We start from the raw sequence: 20,245 nt of genomic DNA, 5'->3' as shown, positions 1-20,245 counted from the left end.
CAAATTTGGTCAACATTTCAGTTTCCCTGAACTCATCAGGGTGGTGCCCCGATTGATTAATATTCAATATGAATTAGTATTTCATTCAATAATCAAAAATTATATTCATAATTATTGACAATTATAATTTTGACCAAATCGCTCCTCAATGCACAACATTGGCAAAAAAGTCTTTTCTGGTTCTGAACCCCCCTCCCCACACACACACACACACACACACACACACACACACACACACACACAATTTCTGTAAATGTGGCTTCAGTGTCTTTGATTCTAGTTTCTTATTTCATGGTTCAGTTGTTGACACTCAGTCTTTTCTCAGCGTTCCTGTTATCTTGTCTCTCCTGCTTCATGTAAATTAAAAGAATATTTTTCAAGTTGATCTGAAACTAAGCTGAGACTAATTAGACTGTGGATGACCGACACTCTCTGGGTTTAGCAGCAGCTCAGCCACCTCATGTAATTGAACTACTGTGTTTGTACCAGCACACTACAACTGGAGAACAGTCCATTTATTTGACTTCTTGACATACGGAACACAGAACATCAGAGCAGTTGAGGGCCGACTGGAGCAAACAGTGAGGGAGTCAATCCAGAAATGCAGCTGCTGCCTCCAGGACATGAGCCAGTTGATTTGAGCCGTTTCAAACACACGTCTATCTGAACCATGCAGATCAACAACACCTCCAACAGGAAGCCTACCTGAGCTCCACAGCACCAGCAGCACCAGCAGCACCAGCAGCACCCTGCCATCCATGTCCAGTGTCAAGCTCCTCCGATCGTCTGCTACTAGTTTCTTCACTCTTATTTCCTCATCAGGACTCTTAAGTGCAGCTTTTCATGTCCGTGTCAACAGCTCCTGATGTGCTGAAGTGATACAAAGATAAAGCTGAGGGTCGGACACGTCATCCACATCAGAGTTGCGACACTCATGATCTTCTGATCAGATGAGCAGTTTCCTCTCCTTCACTGCTGCAGACGCATCAGATTGTCAGCACCACATCTCCTGTTTCCTGATATAAAACGACACCTACTTCATAAAACAAGCCTGACCAACTTAACACATTTCATGTCAACTGCATTTAACAACACAGAGATGTTTTGTTAAATCCTACTAGAGGTGAATCTCATCCATGATTCTCCAGACATTTTTTAGGACCTCTGACAGTTTCAGCATCTGAGGAGGCAGACGACAGCGTGTCTGAAACAGAGGGTTTCAAAGTGAAGTCCTCAGATAAATTAGCTGAGTTTCACTGGACTGCTAACGAAGGTCAGGAGAGAGAGAGAGAGAATAAAGATGGATGGATAGATCGAACAAGCAGTGTACATAAGAATGAAATTTCATTCCAGAGGCAAAAACACAACACTGCACAACAAAACAGTGAACCCTCCTGAGCTCAGGATGAAAGCAAGCTTTTCCCAGGCATTTCATAAAAGTAAACTCTGACAAAATCTCTGATCTGACTTTTAAATCCATTTATCAAAATGACACTTTTACTGACTTCAGGTGATTTCCTTGCTGTCGTTACTTCTCATTTTTAGGGAGTTTCTTGATCGTCACTCAGGACTTCATCCCCCATGTTTGTGAAGGAAACAGGAAAATAAAGACTGAAAACTGACACACATTCCTGGAATATTAATAACAAACCTGCCAGAGGAATCATGAACAGAACATACAGGAAAAAAGCTAATTCACTTTAATGATAGCTTTGAGTGTCAACTCACTGATCCTGGATCAGATTTGAGTTTAAAGGATAAAAGCAACTGGACTTGCTTGAATGTCTTGAAGAGGCTTCATCATCCAGGTACTTCTTATCTTGTAGTAACTGCAGTACTTCAACCTTGAACTTGGTCATGTTCACACATTGTCACCACATATTTCAAAGCAGGGAAACTGAACTGGTGATTTCAGGCCTGTTAAAAGAACCCTGCAAGTGAATGTGTTGGTCAGACCAGCAGATTGAGGGCCAAGTGTTTCCATGTATTTCTGTGTGAGAAGCAGCGTTGCACCACAGGCTTGTATTTTTGTGTCAAATCTACAAATCTTTGTTCAGTCGTAGAAGCAGGAGGAAGGGAGGACATTGGGTGAGAGTGAGAGTCAGAGGCTGATAGAGAGGAGGGGGGAGGCCGGTGGAGACAAACCACAATCATGAGACGTTTATCAGCACAGACGTGCAGCATTTAGAGAGACGACCTGATAGAAACCTGTTTTTGCTCTTAACTTGCTTTTGCTGGTCTACAATGTTAGAGAGAAGAGAGAGAAATCCACAACACTGGACCGGGCTGATACCAGCGGAACCAGAGCTCCGCTCCTCCAACCTAAAATTAACTTGAGGTCACTCGGTGCATTTTGCTGCTTCCTAACTTGATCTTTTGAAACACATCAGCTTCATTGGGAGAGTGAACAAGAAATGAAATGGTCTCCCTACAAGAGTCACCTTCAAGCTGCTGAGGCAACATGGCTGCTGATCTCTGGTCCTTTTGCTTGAAGCACCGTTGCTTCCTTGGCCGGATACAATAACCCAATACAAACACTAAGTAAGTGCATTGAACAAATCAACCATTGGATGTGCCAGAATTTTCTTCAGCTGAACAAAGATAAAACTGAAGTAATTGTTTTTGGAGTTGAAGAAGAGCGATTAAAAGTCAGAGCTCAGCTTCAATCAGTAATGTTAAAAGCACAAACCAAACCAGAAATCTTGGTGTAGTCATGGACGCAGACCTGAATCTTAACAGCCACATCAAGACAATTACAAAGTCAGCCTACTATCACCTGAAGAACATATCAAGGGTTAAAGGACTGATGTCCCAACAGGATTTGAAAAAAGCTTGTCCATGCGTTTATCTTCAATAAACTCGACTCCTGTAAAAGTGTCTTCACAGGTCTCCCTAAAAAATCCATCAGACAGCTCCAACTGACTCAGAATGCTGCTGCTCGAGTCCACACGAAGACCAGGAAAGTAGATCATATCACTCCAGTTCTCAGGTCTTTACACTGGCTTCCTGTCTGCCAAAGAATTGATTTTAAAAGACTACTGCTGGTTTATAAAGCGCTGAATGGTTTAGGACCAAAATTCATTTCTGATCTGCTGGTACGTTTTGAACCATCCAGACCTCTCAGGTCGTCAGGAACAGGTCTGCTTTCTGTCCCCAGAGTCAGAACCAAACGCGGAGAAGCAGCATTTAGTTTCTACGCTCCACATATCTGGAACAAACTCCCAGAAAACTGTAGGTCTGCTGAAACTCTCAGTTCTTTTCAATCACAGCTAAAAACCCATATGTTTACCGTGGCCTATTATTAAATCAAACTTGAGGCCTCTGATCAGTATCTCACACTGCACTGTAACTTCTATCTGCCTGTTTAGCTTCTATCTCTAACTTTACTTAAGCTGCAATGTAACTCTTCTAATTGTGTTGAATGTCTTTCTCTGTCTTTACTTTCTCTAATTATGTTGAATGTCTTTTTATGTTTGTTTTATGTAAAGCACGTTGAATTGTCCTGTTGCTGAAATGTGCTGTACAAACAAACTTGCCTTGCCTTGCCTTGCCTCACTGTTCTGTGTTTGTTCTGCTCAGTGGAGGAAGGAACGAAGGAATGGAGCTCTAAGTTTTTCTGTTCCTACATCAGTGAACACACTTTCTGTGCTGAGAAGGAACCAAAGCTACTAAGGAGGATTACCGAGTTTGTCCTTGCAGGAGTCAGTGACTTAATAGTGTCTAACAAAGGGTTGAATCTGAATGTGACAGTTCCCCTTCAACTTGGGGCCATGGCAGAGTGAACCAAGAACACTGGCAATGGGGGTGAGAGTGGAGCCAACGATGGATTCACAGTTCATCACCTCCACCATAATGTGGACCACCTTTCCTGTATCCAGTTTCAACCTCTAAAGAACTCATTCCCTGACCGGGAATCAAACCCGGGCCGCGGCGGTGAAAGCGCCAAATCCTAGCCACTAGACCATCAGGGACCACACAGAGCTCTCCAACAACAGAGATGATACACAATGACTGTGGTCTCAGTTGAGCTGAGCCACTCAGACACAGTCACCCATTCAAGCTGGGCCTGATACCACACTTCAGTACAGACAGAGAGAAAGAAGACACACGGGATCCTTTGAAGAAAATGCAATAAAGACAGGAAGCCCCCATCACATCGTCAGTGTTTCAGTGACTGGCATTGTGAAGAGACTGAGACAAAGTCACGTTATGAATGGAGGGCTGAGTTGAAGCAGAGAGGGGGCAAGATCCTGGGGGTGGACTGTCTTTGGGAAGCTGAGGTGTCTGGTGGTCTTGGTGGACCCTCTGTAGCTCAACTGAGACCACCAGAGTCAGTGTGACTGTAAGCCTTCAAAGCCAGCATGAAGGAGCTGGTTTTATCTTTGAAGGGGAAATCACACACACAGCTACTCTCAGTTCCCAAATGTGTGTGTCCTCACTCCTCCGTCCTCCTGCTGCCCTCAGAATACAGACACAATTCAACCTGGTAGGTCTGGTGCATAGAAGTGCTCCTGAAAAGATTTGTGTCAGCCCACAGCTGGCTGTTCTTACCTGGAACCTCAAGATGAAACTGCTTCCACAGATTGGAAATGAATCTGATGTTGACTTTTGGACAAATCACCTGTTCATCAGTTCAACCATCACTTCCATCCATTTTCTACTTCTTATCTTATGATAGAAAGGAGTCTATCTGCTGTGTGACGGAGGCAGTTACTGTGAGCTGCTGCATGTCTCAGCTGTGTGTGTGTGTGTGTGTGTGTGTGTGTGTGTGTGTGTGTGTGTGTGTGTGTGTGTGTGTGTGTGTGTGTGTATGTGTGTGTGTGTGTGTGTGTGTCAGTGACGTGCGGTCAGGGGAGGCAAGTGAGGCTTTGGAAAGATACTACAAAATTTTATATACATGATTATATACACTACTTTTTCAATTAGAATGTGGATCAGATCAGCTGATTTTAATGTTAAGTCCATCCCTCCATCCACTTTCTATTCTTATCCTTTAAGGGTCACGGGGGGGGGGGGGTGATCCCAGGTGACATTGGACAAGAGGCAGGGTTCACCCTGGACAGGTCACCAGTCCATCAGGAGAAATGAGGTGGTCGGTATCATGCAACCTAAACTAAAACATTAGTCAGATCAAATTCAGGTTAAAGCAAGAGTCTCCAGATCAAAGTCAGAATTCCTGATGATGTCATCAGGACTTTGACAGTACCTAGAATTCTGTCTTTGATCTCAGGAGGACATGAAAGAAACACAATTGAGGAAAGTATAAGAGAGCACATTCAGCTTCATCAGAAACACTTGAACTGTTGAACAGTAGAATTTGTTTGAAACAGTTTACCACACTGAGTGACACGATTGAAGAGGGAAGACTTTTCTACTTTAAATTTAATTCTAACTTCAAAGTCAAGTCAAGTCAAGTCAATTTTATTTATAAATGCCAAATCACAACAGAAGTTATCACATGACACTTTACAAGTTTATCTACTGAGATCGGTACCCTGGAAGGTATCACCTTGGCCCCCAGCACGACCCTAAGGAACCTTGGAGTTCTCTTTGATGAGGATCTGTCCTTTAATGCCCACATTAAGCAAATTTCTAGGACTGCTTTCTTTCATTTGTGAAACATTGCTGAGATCAGACACATCCTGTCTCAAAAAGATGCAGGAAAACTAGTCCATGCCTTTGTCTGCCTTTTGCCTTGCCTTTGAGAATTCAAAATTCTCCTTCTAACATACAAAGTCCTCAACAGTCAGGCTCCTTCATACCTGACAGAGCTCCTAGTCCCCTATTATTCAGCTAGAACCCTTCGCTCCCAGGATGCAGGGTTACTGGTGGTTCCTAGAGTTCTAAAAGTACACTGGGAGCCAGAGCCTTCAGCTATCAGGCTCCCCTCCTGTGGAACCGTCTCCCAGTTTCGGTCCAGGATGCAGACACCCTCTCGACCTATAAGAACAGACTAAAGACCTTCCTTTTTGATCAGGCTCATAGTTAGGCTGCTTAGGCTGGCCCTTAGATATGCTGCTATAGGCTTAGGCTGCTGGGGGATCTCCCATGGTGCACTGGGCTTCTCTCTCCTCCTCTCTGTCCTCCTGTATGTGTCATACATAAATCATACTCATACGTATTACGAACACGTCTCCTTTTCCGGAGCCTGAGTTTATTGACTGATTGACTGAAAACGAGCAAACATAATAGGGTCTTCGCCTGAAGTACCTTCAGGCTCAGGCCCTAACAAATCATGTCAGAGATGTGTTCTAACACCCCTCAGTAATGGTCAGGAAACACAACAACCTTTTGTTTATTTCTATGATTTTCTTGAGGTTCATTTTACCATTTTTTTAAACTGAAATCGAGGGTTTACTGACTAAAAAAAGGTCCAGAGGCCCACAACAAAATATTCAAATCAATATTTCCATGGATAAGGAAGCCTAACAAGGAAACCAAGAGATGGGAAACAACTTGGATGATAGAAAATTGTTTTTAGTTTATTTGACAGCTGATTGAAGACGTGGGTCAAAACTGACCTGTTAACATCAGAGATGGGAACAGAAAGCTAACACAAGAGGAAGGTTGAAGCTATGAAAAAGGAGTTTGATAAAAATCTTGAACTGACAGTAGAAATATCCTTTTGTATGTTTACCTTTGTTGACAGAAGTCACTTTAGCTTGGCAGTGAAAAGAATCTCTGCTAGCTTGACAAATAAGTGGCACAAACTGGGTTCAAGCTGGACTTTGGACACTGGTATCTGCAACAACTCCCATCAACTCCTAATCTAGCATCTCTGCTGTGCTCAAACTATTTTACAGAACATTTGACAGACCTGTGGAGCAGTGAGGACAGACATGAGTTGATCCACATGATCCACTGAAGCGCCATTTTCCCCTGCCACTGAGGTCACCAACATGAGCTGGAGTTGGGACTCTTGAACTGAACCTGGTATCACAGCGACACCTACTGCTGCTAAATGGAACAGCAACATTGAACCCAAGTACAGGATTGAAGGGAGACTGATGGTCGCTGTTTGGGTTTTTGAAGAACAAGGAGGGCGTTGGTTCAAGCTGGATTCTCAGAGACTATTTCCCCAACCTCTACATTGGCATCTACACTGTCATCCAGTCAGGTGACTGAAGTCATCCAGTCATGTGACTGAAGTCATCCATTCATGTCAGTGATGTCACTTGGCAGGACTGTCATTGCCGTCACATTCTAGAAAAGAACCCAAACTCCACATTTACTCCTGTCTATTATTGTGTACCACCCTCCTGGTCCTTACTCTGAATTCTCAGAGTTTATATCCAGTTCAGTTCTCAAAACAGATTCAGTCATGAGTGTAGATTAATTTCCTTTTCTCCACTGATTATATGTCAAGGTTTGTGTGTGGGGGTGGAGCCTATCCAAGCAGCCTTCGGACAAGAGGCGGGGTTCATCCTGGATGTGTCACCAGTCCATCACAGGGCCAACACATAGAGACAGACAACCATTCACACTCACAGCCACACCTACAGTCAATTTAGAGTATCAATCAGCCTCGTCTCCTCTTGATGTCTTTGGACTGTGGGAGGAAGCTGGAGTACCAGAGAGAACCCACACAGACACAGGGAGAACATGCAGACTCCACACAGCTGGGGCTCGAATCTGGAACCTTCTTGCTGTGAGGCCGCAGTGCTGACCACTGCACCATTGTGTCCCCTGAAAATGCCACCAGATCGTTTGGATTTTCTATAAAATCAAGTACACATGAACATGAAGAGGTTTTCACAGGGCTGGTGGTGCAATGGATAGCATGACTGACTACTGTCAGAAGATTCTAGGTTCAACTCCTGGCTTGCGCACTTAAAACTTTATACTGAGAAGCTTTCACACCTGAAGTGTGAACCACTGCTAAAAGTCACTGAAATCCTCCAAGGTTTCCTCCTTGTCTGCTGTAAACATGAACACATGCATGGATCCTGCTACCTCTCACATGTTAAGCTGGCACTTGACAGTGACAGCAGGAGAACAAATGAGCTTGGTTCTAACATTACTTGACAGCACTTTTTAGGGCCTGAGCCAGAAGGAACTTCTGGCAAAGACTCCATTATTTTTCCACTTTTTTTTCTTCTTGCAATCAACACTGCCCAGAGTTGATCTGCAGGAAATAAGACTCATACAATTGATGCAGTTTGGTCAGACGGTGCAGACACACTTGACACCCAGAGAGGTGAGCAGGTTTTGGACCAAGTTGAAACTTGTCAAGTATTTGAGACAGAAAATGACAGAAAGCTGTGGCTGTGTTCTGGTTCTGCATGTTTCAGATTTATTCCCCTCCCAGTAATGTCTTATTTCCAGCTCTGCTCTCCCTCAACTACTGTTTAGTGTCATATTTATTTTGCTGACTACTTCATTGACATGTGGTCAAAATGTCTTGTGTTTCCTGAAATTAACTGAGTGCTGCTCAGTAAAGTTGACATGACTTGAGATTCTATTCCTGGTTGGTCCATTTCAACATTCTTATCCTTCCTATCATTGGAGATGAAGTATCAGTCAGGGCTGTACTTGATTAGTACTGCATATAGTACACATCAGTCACTGCCATTCCACAGTGGAATGGAAGTTGAAATACTGTTGACCAGCAAGCTGAAAACTGTTGTGATATTTGACAATTCTATTGTTTCTGAATGAAAATCATGTGAAGGAGAATCATGGAGACATCCTAAAAATGGCTGAGGTCTGCTGAGCTGCAGCAGGTCTGAGCTGCTTTTGATGCCCAGATGATGAGGAGGCAGTGAATGTTGGGTTTGGTGGAGCTGAAAAAATGCTGCAGGTGTTGAGAGGTCTGCTGGTGTCCAGGACTTCCTCTCCAGTTCTCAGCTTCTCCCTGCAGTTCCCACAAACACCACAACAGTCCTGGAACCCCTGCAGATGGTGGAGGACCATGATGACCCCGATGCACCATCAGGCCATCAAAAAGCAGTCCTGATGATCAAAAAGGTCCCTCCACTCATCCAGCGTCAACTCTAGAAGAAGCTTCTGGAACAGATGAGCAAACGCACTCAACTAGAAATCATGATTTAAACACAATGGTGATTTTTACAATTTCCTTCAATGTTTTAAAAACCATCAAAGTAGACAGAAGCCCAGATGGTCCAAACCTGTTTCCTGTCTCCTGCCATTGTGGAGAGCCTCTGTTCTGTCCTGCTGCTGTCCAGTTGTCTCTACTGAGCTCCTCTGCTGGTTCCACCTTGAAGAGGGTCTGAGCTAAAATTGAACCTTGGGGAACATCAATCTTTGATCTCAGAGTTTTGTGTTTGATCTTAGAATTCTTTCTTTGATCTCATCTGAGACAAAGACATGGAAGCTCAATCTGATGTTGAGGAGGCCGTGATCGTATAGTGGTTAGTACTCTGTGTTGTGGCCGCAGCAACCCCGGTTCGACTCCGGGTCACGGCAGCATGAGACAAATTTCTTGTGTGTATTGATGGACACAAACCAAGCAGAATTTTCCCACAATGCAATAGGGCGGTGTTTGGTCAGTGTTGAGCAGGCGTCAGTCTGACAATGATGTCATATTATTTTGTTATCACTTGACCAGACCCAAAAGTAGGCTCCAGGTATCAGTCTCTTCTCAATGCTAATATCTGCTAGCTTAGTCTGCTACTTTGATGGCTCTGACTACAAAAAGGTCCAGACACCTGGATATGGTGGTTCCTCCCTAAACGTAGATTCTGTCAGCTCATGTTTTGAAATCAACTCACCATGAACACAAGTAGATTTCAATGGACTGCAAATGTGTCTCATTTAATGGTAAACATGTCAAATATAAATTCCATCACCAGAGGAGGTCTGCTGCTGGAATTAAGCTCCAGATATTCACAAGATATTTTATATCTTAAAATGAAGCATTTTTATATTTGATTTATTATTCATTAGCCTGCTTCATGTGGTGTGATTTTATGTGTCTTATATTAAATCGAACTTTGTAAACGATCGTCCCTGAGGATGTTGAATGATGTCAAAAAAGTGTTCTCTAAGCTCTCCTTTCCTCTAAATAGAGGAGTCTCTGCTGAGGTCGTTCCCTCTCAGAGTCCTGACGTCTATTCCGATGCACCGAGAGACTCAGGCAAACAGAAGACAAGGGCAAGTGAAGTAACCTGAAAATGAGAGGGGAGGTTCGACATCAAACTAAAACAGGAAGAATAGGACACAAATGGGATATCAAAATAAGAGAGACCATGAGACATGACCCCCCAGTTCCTGCTGCTTCCAGCTCTTTATATCGAGCCCCTCGTACAGTGGTTGAGAGAGACCACAAATATTAAAGGTGTCCACATAAATGGAGAAGAACACAAGGTGGCGCTGGACGCTGATGATGTTTTAACATATTGAAGTGAGCCCCCTAACACAGGACCTGCATTAATAAAACTCTTTGAAACACTGGGAAGCTCTGCTGGATATAAATTCTCCATTCTAAAACACAGGTTCTGACCTTTAATCACTCACCTCCAGAACACATGGAGGAAAACCTCCACCTGGATTGGGCCAGAACTCCTTGAAGATGATAGAAGAAGATGGAACTCCATTTCCTTTCTGAGTCTGAGTCACAGGGTTGATAGAGTAAAAACAAATGTCCTACCACAAGATCTCTTTCTAGTTCCAGGACCAACTGGAGAAATTGCCTTCAAAACCGTTTCTGAATTGAACAAAATGCTTTCCAGATTTATCTTGCAGGGGAAGAAACCCAGGCTCAAATTTAAACCACGACATGAATGAGCCCCAGTTCCTGCTGTACTGGCCCATCAAAATCTGGAAAAATGTTTCCGTAAAGTCCAAATCTCAATGAATAATTTGGAATGTTAACAGGAGAATATCACTACAAGTCATTTAATGATGTGCTTTTAATCCTGGGTTCAAAGAGAGTAACAACTTTCTACTCACTTGTGGAAAATGGAAATTTAAAAGATTTGAAAGCCTGAGAAGAGAATATCACTGAGAAAGTCTGACTTTTTCGAATCCTCTTAGGTGAGCAATTATTTTTGAACACGACATCAGAAATGAAACAGACTTTAATGATCCAATGCTGAAAATATTGTTGGCTGCCCATCAAGAAACAAGAAAAACCTCATATCGTATGTTGTTTTCCGTTTGACCTGATTCTTGGTTGTCAACTAACTGGCTCATTGGCTTTCTTGATGGAACAACAAAAGCAAAAGTTGAAGACTTTGAATATCCAGGCCTCTGGCGTGATTCTCAGCTGTCATTTAAATTTCACATGAACTCAGTGTCCAAGCAAATATCTGGTTTGCTAAAATGACTTTTGTCCTTCTGTTGACTTTTTCCATGAGAAGTCTGGAAAAGTATTATAACACAGTTCATGTTCCCAATGTTGGACTACGCTGGTGGTTTCTATGGGAACACTGGTGACGGCCCCAGGCCTGGGTCCTATGCAGCGTTGTGTGTGCAGGGTCCTGTTGGTGGGTGTGTTTGTGTCTTTGCAGGTCTGACGTCCTCAACAGTCAGGTTCCTTCATACCTGACAGAGCTCACAGGTGAACCCTGCCTCTCGCCCATAAATGCTGGGATAGGCTCCAGCCCCCCTGCAACCATTAATGTGGGTGTTTTGTTAATTGCATGCCACATGAAATTATTATTGGTCACTTTTCTAGCAACAGTCTCACAGTGGCAAGACAAGAACACTTCTACTTCTGATGATAACAGTTTGTTCAACACTGAACTTCATCCAGTACCATGTTGTTAAACACTGGAACATCCACAGCACCTGAACAGGGACCTGAACCCTGGACCCTCAGATTAAAAGTCTGATGCTCTACCGTCTGAGCTACTCAGGCTCTTTCTACAGCATTTAGACAGGAAAAGAAACACCTGTGAAGGTCAAACTGCTGCTTTCTTGACTTGTTCAATACTCCATGTTAAAGTCCACCATGCTTTTGATTGGCACTGATTCTCTGTGGCAAAATCCAACAAGAGGCTCCAAAAATGTCTTGAATGTCATAAGAATGCACAGGACGAGATGTTAGTTTCCTTCATGTCTGCAGTTCCTCCACTGGAAAGTAAAGCCAATGCTGTTCCTCTGCTGAAACCTGGGATCGGACCAGGGACCTTTAGATCTTCAGTCTAACGCTCTCCCAACTGAGCTATTTCAGCTCTGAGTGAGGGCCCTGCTTCTCTCATTTTATAATCTCTTCCACTCTCACTAGACCTGAGAGAGGATTTGAGCTTCTGAAGTCATGACACATTGAACAGTTCTACAGGACCATTTTTGATGAATGTCTGAATCACACAAGCCTTTTTTGTTTGTCTTCTTCCCAGTTGCCTCAACATTGTGTGAGCCAATAATTCCACATCTGTACCAGACACACCTTTTGTTGGTGGGTCTTCTGGATCTTTCTGTTCTAACAGTGTCTTTTGTCTTAATTATGCCACTTTCACATGATACAAACACAAAATGAAAAGCAGAACAAGCCAGAACCCAAAATATGGATTTGCAAGGTCAAACAAACAACAACCAGTCAAGCAAATCAAACCAACAGAAAACAACTACTGGTTCAAAACCAGTAAAAAACAAAAACAGAGGAAAAGTCTCTGTGTGCAAGAACATGCATGTGTGTGTGTGTGTGTGTGTGTGTGTGTGTTTAGATGCGTGTGTGTGTGTGTGTGTTTAGATGCGTGTGTGTCAAAAACTGACAACATGAGCCAACAGTGGTGGTGTCTGTCAAAGAGGTGGAGCTCTGTCCTTCACCTGCAAGATTTCAGCAGGCAGCTCAGGTCCAGTTTTCTTCACTGTGCCACCATGATAAGTTTCCTCCTGAGAAGTTCTTGTCCAAGGTCATAGCTGGTAAAAGAATTGTCACAGTGATACTGGGACCCTGCAGTCCAGTCGTCATATCCAGGACCACACTGGACATGGCTGTCTTTGTTTGTTTTGTTGTTGTGCAACGTGAGAGAACGTGACAGACCATTTTATACCAAAGACAGGCTCTGTGTGTGTGTGTGTGTGTGTGTGTGACCATGTTAAATTCTTTTAAATAAATGTGTTTCAACCTGCTATTATTTGTATGCTGTATGATTTCTGAAAACCAAGACTAACTAAGCGCGCTGACCGATTGAGCCACAGAGACTCTGAGTCTCCTGCTTTTCATGAAGAGTTTTCAGGCTAATTTCAGAGTGTGAGGTCCACACTGCACATTTGAGGGAACATGAGGGACAGCTGAGAGTCTGACTGTCATGGCGAAAGCCTTCAGCACTAGAACTGAAACAGCCCCCACCATCTTAACCCCCCCAGACCAAACATCATCGTCCAGCCTCCAACCAGAGGTCCATCAGTTATCATGGGAGCCACGTGTGGAGTCTGGATTCTTTTCTAGAAAGTGACGGCAATGACAGTCCTGCCAAGTGACATCACTGACATGAATGGATGACTTCAGTGCATCCAATTACCAAGTGCACTGCAGCAGTCCTTGTTGCTGTCTGCTGTTGTGTCACAGCAAAGTCTTTGGTGCTGGGATGAGGTCATGGAGACGATCTGGGAGCAGTCCTGATGTTAAATGGACAAAATGTGTCAACATGAAATAAAATTGGAAACCTATTTGAAGCCTTATTTTGTGTTTGATGGACATTTTTTAAATCTCTAATGACTTGTTTTAACTGAACCTACTGGATCCTGTGGTGCCTGATGAGGAGACAACTTGCAACTCTCTTCTGGCAGGCCTCCCTGCATGCTCATTCAAGCCTCTGCAGATGATCCAGAATGCAGCAGCACGCCTGGTGCTTCCAGCCCAGCGCTGCTCCAAATCTCTAGCCAGACTCTTCTCTTCTGTTGTTCCCAAATGGTGGAACAAACTACCCAACTCTGTGCGTTCTGCTGAGTCCCTTTCTACTTTTAAGAGACAATTGAAGACTCAATTGTTCAGAGAGCACCGAGGCACTTGACCTGACTCTTCTCCTCTTTGTGCTGTGGGGTAGAATAAGTCAGAGGGTCCAAGACCCAGCACTTAGTGATTATGTAGCACTAACTGTGTTGTGTGATGTTGTATGTCTGTCAAAAAAAAGAAAAAAAAAAGGGAGGGGGGGGGCGACACTTCTTCTGCCACTAGATGGCGGTACCTGTGACCAAATCACAACTGAAGCACTTTTTCGCTTCCTATGGACTTTTCCTGAATTAAGTCTAAATTCTTGCTTGTGTTGTACGTCGCTTTGGACAAAAGCGTCTGCTAAATGAAATTGTAGAATTGTAGAATTGTAGAACTTGGGTACAAAGTTGAAGAGGAGGGTTTTTGGAGGGGAGGGGATTTTTTTTCCAGTGTTGTAAATCAAAGTAACTACAACTACATGCTAGAATTTCTCAAAATGTCCTAAGATGGATTCCAAACCAAATCAGCTGTCACAAGGGAAAGTCTGCATGTAAACACACACACACACACACACACACACACACACACACACACACACACACACACACACACACACACACACACACCAACTGACATTCCCAGGGACTAAACCAAACCAATTCCTACGTAACCCTAAGCTCCACCTCAGTTCCAGATGAAACTGGTTGAACATGGAACCGTCCCACTTGGAACATTTCCATCACCTTCACCACCACTGGAGTATCAACAAAGATTTTGGTCAACACCAGAATGGTTGAGACAAGACAACATGCTACCAATCCTCTCTCTCTCCCTCATCATCAGCTGCTACAGCCCTTGAAAGAAAACCTTTGACACATGGACCTACAGTAGGAGCAGATGTTGTCTCCTCTGGAACAGCAGTTTAACGTTGTTGGCAGGACTCGAACCTGCGCGGGGAGACCCCAATGGATTTCTAGTCCATCGCCTTAACCACTCGGCCACAACAACTACACTCCCATGCACATGAGTAGAGGATTGATATTCAACAATTAATCTTCTACACAGCACAGTAGATTTTTTTTTATCTTCTCACAAACACAAACTATTTGTGTGTGTGTGTGTGTGTGTGTGTGTGTGTGTGTGTGTGTGTGTGTGTGTGTTGTTTACCAGCAAGCTGAAAACTGATGTGGTTTTTGACAATTCTATTGTTTCTGAATAAAAATCATGTGAAGGGACTTCCGGTGACGCCATGATGTAGAAGACACGAGGGAGAATTGCTCCGAGAGAAAACGTATGTAAAAATAGCTCTTTAACGTGATATTAGCAGCAGAAAGGGGTCGAGGACGTGGATAATCAGAGACTAAAGATAAGAGAAATAAAATGGACAAAAAAGGGAAGTCAGCTAAGAAAGAAAATGCGAATGATACAGGCGCCGGCGGAGCGCGGAGCGCCGCACCGGGGATGGCGATGTCCGGAGACGAGGTATCGATGATATTAGCGGAGCTCCGTAAACTACGCCAAGAACATGCAGACGCGGTGACGGAAAACAAAGGAGCCTTTGCAAGACTAGAAGCTAAAATAGCTGAAATGGGGGAGAAAATGGCTCAGTTGGAGCAGCGGTCAGATGAGATGGAAGAGAGGATTAACGACACGGAAGGCCAGACGGCGAGGCTGGAAAGAATGGTCACTTTTCTACTTCAACACGAGGCAAGGCTGTCCGCGAAATGCGAGGACTTGGAATCAAGATCAAGAAGAAACAACATAAGAATACACGGAATCCCAGAGGGTGCTGAGAAAAACGACACCATAGGATTTGTGACTCATTTTATTCAGTCCTCAATGAACTTCCCTGATAAAATGGCGGTTCATTTCGAGAGAGCGCACCGATCACTGACTACGAAGCCGAGAGAAAACACGGCCCCCCCGCGAGCAATAATTGTTCGCTTCCTCAACTACAGGGTGAAAGAACGGCTGATTCAAGAAGCATGGAAGAAAAAGTTCACGTATGAGGGACGTAACGTCTACTTTAACCAGGATTACACAAATGAAGTACAAAAAAAGAGGAAACAAGTAAGGGAAGTCATAAAGAAACTGAAGGAGAAGAACGTGAAGGCACAATCTCCATATCCTGCACAGCTGAAAGTCTTTCTGGAAGACGGGACAAAGACGTTTGCCACATTAATGGATGCTGCACCCATGCTGAGGAATATGGGGATTCAGGTGGAGGAGGAGGACGAGACCGAGAGACTACAGAGAGTGATGGCGCAAGGCAGCTGGACCATCATGACGGGACAGAGGGGGAGAAGACAGCAGCCAAACATCACAGAGACGGATCTACGGGCCCTTATCAAGTGAAGTATTTCATACGAAGAGAATGCCCTGAAATATACATGATCAATAAAAGTGTCTGTTAAAAAGGACATACACGAAGACAAATGGAGCTGGTTAAGAGGTAATTTACTACTTATAAAAAAAAAAAAAAAAAAAACAACAGACAAAATATTGTTTTGGTTCTATTTTGGAGCAAAATCACTGCTTTTGTGGAGCAAATGGCAACTTTACACAACATCCGAGAAGTTGCAAGTGCACATAGTGCGAACCACCAGAGGGCCTTCGTCACAACTCTCTGGTCAGGGGACAGTTGGGAGTCTTGTTTTTCTTGTTTTTCTTGTTATTGTGTATTAGTTCTTGAGGAGATGCAGACTTGTCTTTTTCGCTGTGCTACTTTTTGCACAGTTATATTAGTTAATAAGAGATGTAAAGTTACTGGGTTTCCACTTAAACAAATATGAGTAGGCTAAACCTTGTGTCATATAATGTCCATGGGTTGAATCACCCCATAAAGAGAAAGAAAATACTGAGTCAATTGAAAAAAATGCAATGTTCAATAGCTTTGATACAAGAAACACATCTGGATGACAACGAATGTAACAAAGTGAAAAGGGAATGGGTAAACCAAGTATTTCATGCTTCTTTTGGAAAAAGAAGGGGAGTAGCCATATTAATAAATAAATCCCTGCAATTTCATACAGAGAAAGTGATAAAAGATCATCTGGGAAGATATATAATGATGGTTGGTTCCATAAGCGATATGACAATATCCATACTAAATGTTTATGCCCCAAATGAGGAAAATGCGGCATTCTTTAAAAATATAGCCAACGTAATTGCCAACAATGGGAAAGGGATGATAGTGATTGGGGGTGATTTTAACACAGTGCAGAATGGTAAGCTGGATAGATTGCCTCCAGAACAGGGACCAAGTGCAAAAAAATCGAAGGTACTAAATAATGTCATAAGAGAGCGAGGTCTTACTGATCCATGGAGAAGAAATAACCCTAGAGGGAAGGATTTGACTTTTTACTCAAACCCACACGGGAGTTATTCAAGGATAGATTTTTTCTGCGTTTCACAACAACATATGCATAAAGTGCTGGACTGTGGCACAGACACCATAACTATAAGTGATCATGCTCCTATTACGCTAACGGTAGATATGGGTAATGAATCTTTTTTCAAATACTGGAGACTTCATGTATCTCTGTTATCAGATGAGAGTGTGGTAAAGGAACTAAAACAAAATTTAAAGGAATACTTTCAAACTAATGACAAAGGGGAAGTTTCACCTTCAATTTTATGGGACGGGGGGAAGGCAGTTATTAGAGGGAAAATAATAGAGATATCTTCCAGAATGAGAAAGGCCCGATTAAAGCAACAAAATATGTTAGAGAATAAAATTAGAGAGTTGGAATTGGAACACAAAAGAACATCAAGTAACTCAACACTTATCGAACTGAAAAAAATCAAACAACGGCTCGATGAACTATTAACTTACAAAGCAGAGGGGCCTTTAAGGTTTACGAATCAGAGATATTATGAGATGGGGAATAGAGCCAGCAGATTATTAGCATTTCAACTTAGAAAAGCCCAGGCAAATAGGACGATAAATAAAATAAGACATCCTAACTCCAAAAAATATATGATAAAGCCAACGGAGATAGCAGAAGCCTTTGCAGAATATTATAAAAATCTATATGATGACCCTGACTCGCAATCACTAGAAAATAAAACACTGGCATTCCTCAAAAGATTGCACTTACCGTCATTATTAACAGAGGAGGCATCTGAAATGGTTAGGCCAATCTCAGTACAGGAAATAGCTAATACAATTAAGGTACTTAAAAATAATAAATCCCCTGGCACGGATGGGCTCTCGGGAGAATTTTATAAGTGTTTTGCGAAGGAGATTACACCAGCCCTTTTCAAAGGATTTAATTATGCCCTGACATCAGGTGACCCAGCAACATCTTAGTCAGAAGCCATTATCTCAGTCATACATAAAGAAGGAAAGGACCCAACCACATGTGAAGGATACAGGCCTGTCAGCTTGTTATGTAGTGATCTGAAGATATTGACTCATATTTTAGCACATAGGATACAGATATATATATAACAAAATTAATCAAACCGGATCAGACAGGGTTCATCCCTGGTAGACAAGGAGCTAACAATATTAGGAGAACATTAAATCTTATATCATGTACTAAAAACAACAGACAGCCCGCTTTGATGCTCAGTTTAGATGCACAAAAGGCATTTGACCAGGTAAAATGGAGCTTCCTATATCGGACATTAGAAGTTTTTGGGTTTCATTCAACATTTATAGATTGGGTAAAATTGGTTTATAAGAACCCCAAATCACGGATTAGAGTTAACGGATGCTGTTCAGATTTCTTTCCCCTCAAAAGAGGGGTCAGACAAGGGGATTGTCTGAGTCCATTGCTGTTGGCATTAAGTACTGAACCATTAGCCGAATCAATAAGACAAAATAAGGATATTAAGGGAATAAGAGATGAAGGGGGAGTGGAGCATAAAATATCTTTATTTGCTGACGATATATGAACATATCTAAGTGAACCCTCCTTAACTATACCAGCTTTATTGAACAATCTGAATGAATATGGAGAATTATCAGGTTATTTAACTAATGAATCTAAGTCAGTAGCAATGATGCTTTCAGGCAAATATCCAACTGAATTAGAGGGAAAGTTCAATTTCAAATGGACCACCACAGGGTTTAGATATCTTGGCATCATTATTACTCCCATTATATCACAGCTATTAAAAGAAAATTATGGAAAACTGATTACAGAAATAAAGACGGATTTGGCCAGATGGGAGATATTGCCCCTGTCGATGGTGGGAAGAATCGAAACAGTGAGAATGAACATTGTACCCAGATTGTTGTTTCTGTTCGAGTCACTGCCAATTATGGTCTCTAGTTCAACTTTTAAGATGTTAGACAAAATCATATCTACATTTGTTTGGCAAAATAAAAAAGCTAGAATCAAATACAAAATCCTTCTTTGCCCAAAAGAGAAGGGAGGGTTAAATTTACCTGGTCTCAAAAATTATTATTGGGCAGCACAACTTAGAGCGATTATTACGTGGATCACGAAGGAGACAGACACAATGTGGGTGGGAATGGAACAAAATTCCTGTCAGAAAACACCTTTGGAGGTACTCCCGTTTTTGAAAGAGAAGATGCAGAAAAAAGAGGGGCTGCGTAATGACTGGATTAGGGTAACAATAAAAGTATGGTCAATAGTGCGAAAAAAACTGAAAATATCTAAGTCAATAAGTAGAATCACCAAAATAGCAGGAAATCCAGACTTTTTACCATCTGTTATGGATGCAGGGTACAACAAATGGAGAAGTAAGGGGTTAATTTATATTGCACAAGTTTTCAATGGACAGTATATGAAGTCGTTTGAGCAACTTAAAAAAGAGTTTAACTTACCGAACCATGACTTCTACAAATTTCTACAATGAAGACACTACCTTCAGAAGCACAGAGAGTGGGAAAATATTTGTAGAACACCATCTAAGCTGGAGGAATTGCTGTTGTCGTATTTGGAGGGGGAGACTAAAAAGGGGTTAATATCAAAAATCGATAGAGTACTACAGCATGAATGTAAGGACAACAATTTGGATGTTAAGGAAAAATGGGAATTAGAAAAAAATACGATTATACCAGATGAAAATTGGGAGGAAACATTCAGAGCAGGACACAAATTAACAAGCAGCCCAATGTGGAGGGAGTTTGACTGGAAGGTGAAGATGAGATATTTCAACACTCCATCTAAGACTTCAAAATATAGCAACACATCTGAACTGTGTTGGAGAGGATGTCAGTTAATAGGAGATTTTACGCACATATTCTGGGATTGCCCACAGCTGTTGAACTTCTGGGAGAATGGTCGGAAGGAGATTGGGCAAATTTTGGACATTAATTTTGCTTTGGACGCAGCAATGTTTATCCTCGGCATACCACCTGAGAATCTGACAGACAGAAACCTGATTGCTTTGTGGAGGATTTTGATTCTGATCGCTAAAAAGACA

The 20,245-nt window shown here is 42.5% G+C and overlaps 4 non-coding genes across 4 annotated transcripts; 1 reads left to right on the top strand and 3 right to left on the bottom strand.

Annotated features, from left to right (window-relative positions):
• Positions 1–3,899: 3,899 nt before the first annotated feature.
• On the bottom strand, positions 3,900–3,971 carry trnae-uuc (transfer RNA glutamic acid (anticodon UUC)). Its single transcript has one exon. It is a non-coding gene; the product is annotated as a tRNA-Glu (tRNA).
• A 5,383-nt stretch (positions 3,972–9,354) lies between these two features.
• trnah-gug (transfer RNA histidin (anticodon GUG)) lies at positions 9,355–9,426 on the top strand. The gene has a single exon. It is a non-coding gene; the product is annotated as a tRNA-His (tRNA).
• A 2,638-nt stretch (positions 9,427–12,064) lies between these two features.
• On the bottom strand, positions 12,065–12,137 carry trnaf-gaa (transfer RNA phenylalanine (anticodon GAA)). The gene has a single exon. It is a non-coding gene; the product is annotated as a tRNA-Phe (tRNA).
• A 2,632-nt stretch (positions 12,138–14,769) lies between these two features.
• Positions 14,770–14,851, bottom strand: trnas-aga (transfer RNA serine (anticodon AGA)). The gene has a single exon. It is a non-coding gene; the product is annotated as a tRNA-Ser (tRNA).
• Between the last annotated feature and the right edge of the window lie 5,394 nt (positions 14,852–20,245).

Source organism: Aulostomus chinensis, chromosome 4, assembly GCF_037954235.1.
Source record: "Aulostomus chinensis isolate RoL2024-O1b breed Wild chromosome 4, RoL_Achi_v1.0, whole genome shotgun sequence".
Lineage (NCBI taxonomy): Eukaryota > Metazoa > Chordata > Actinopteri > Syngnathiformes > Aulostomidae > Aulostomus > Aulostomus chinensis.
Note: the sequence above shows the minus strand (reverse complement) of the source record. Positions and strands in the feature narration are given on the sequence as shown.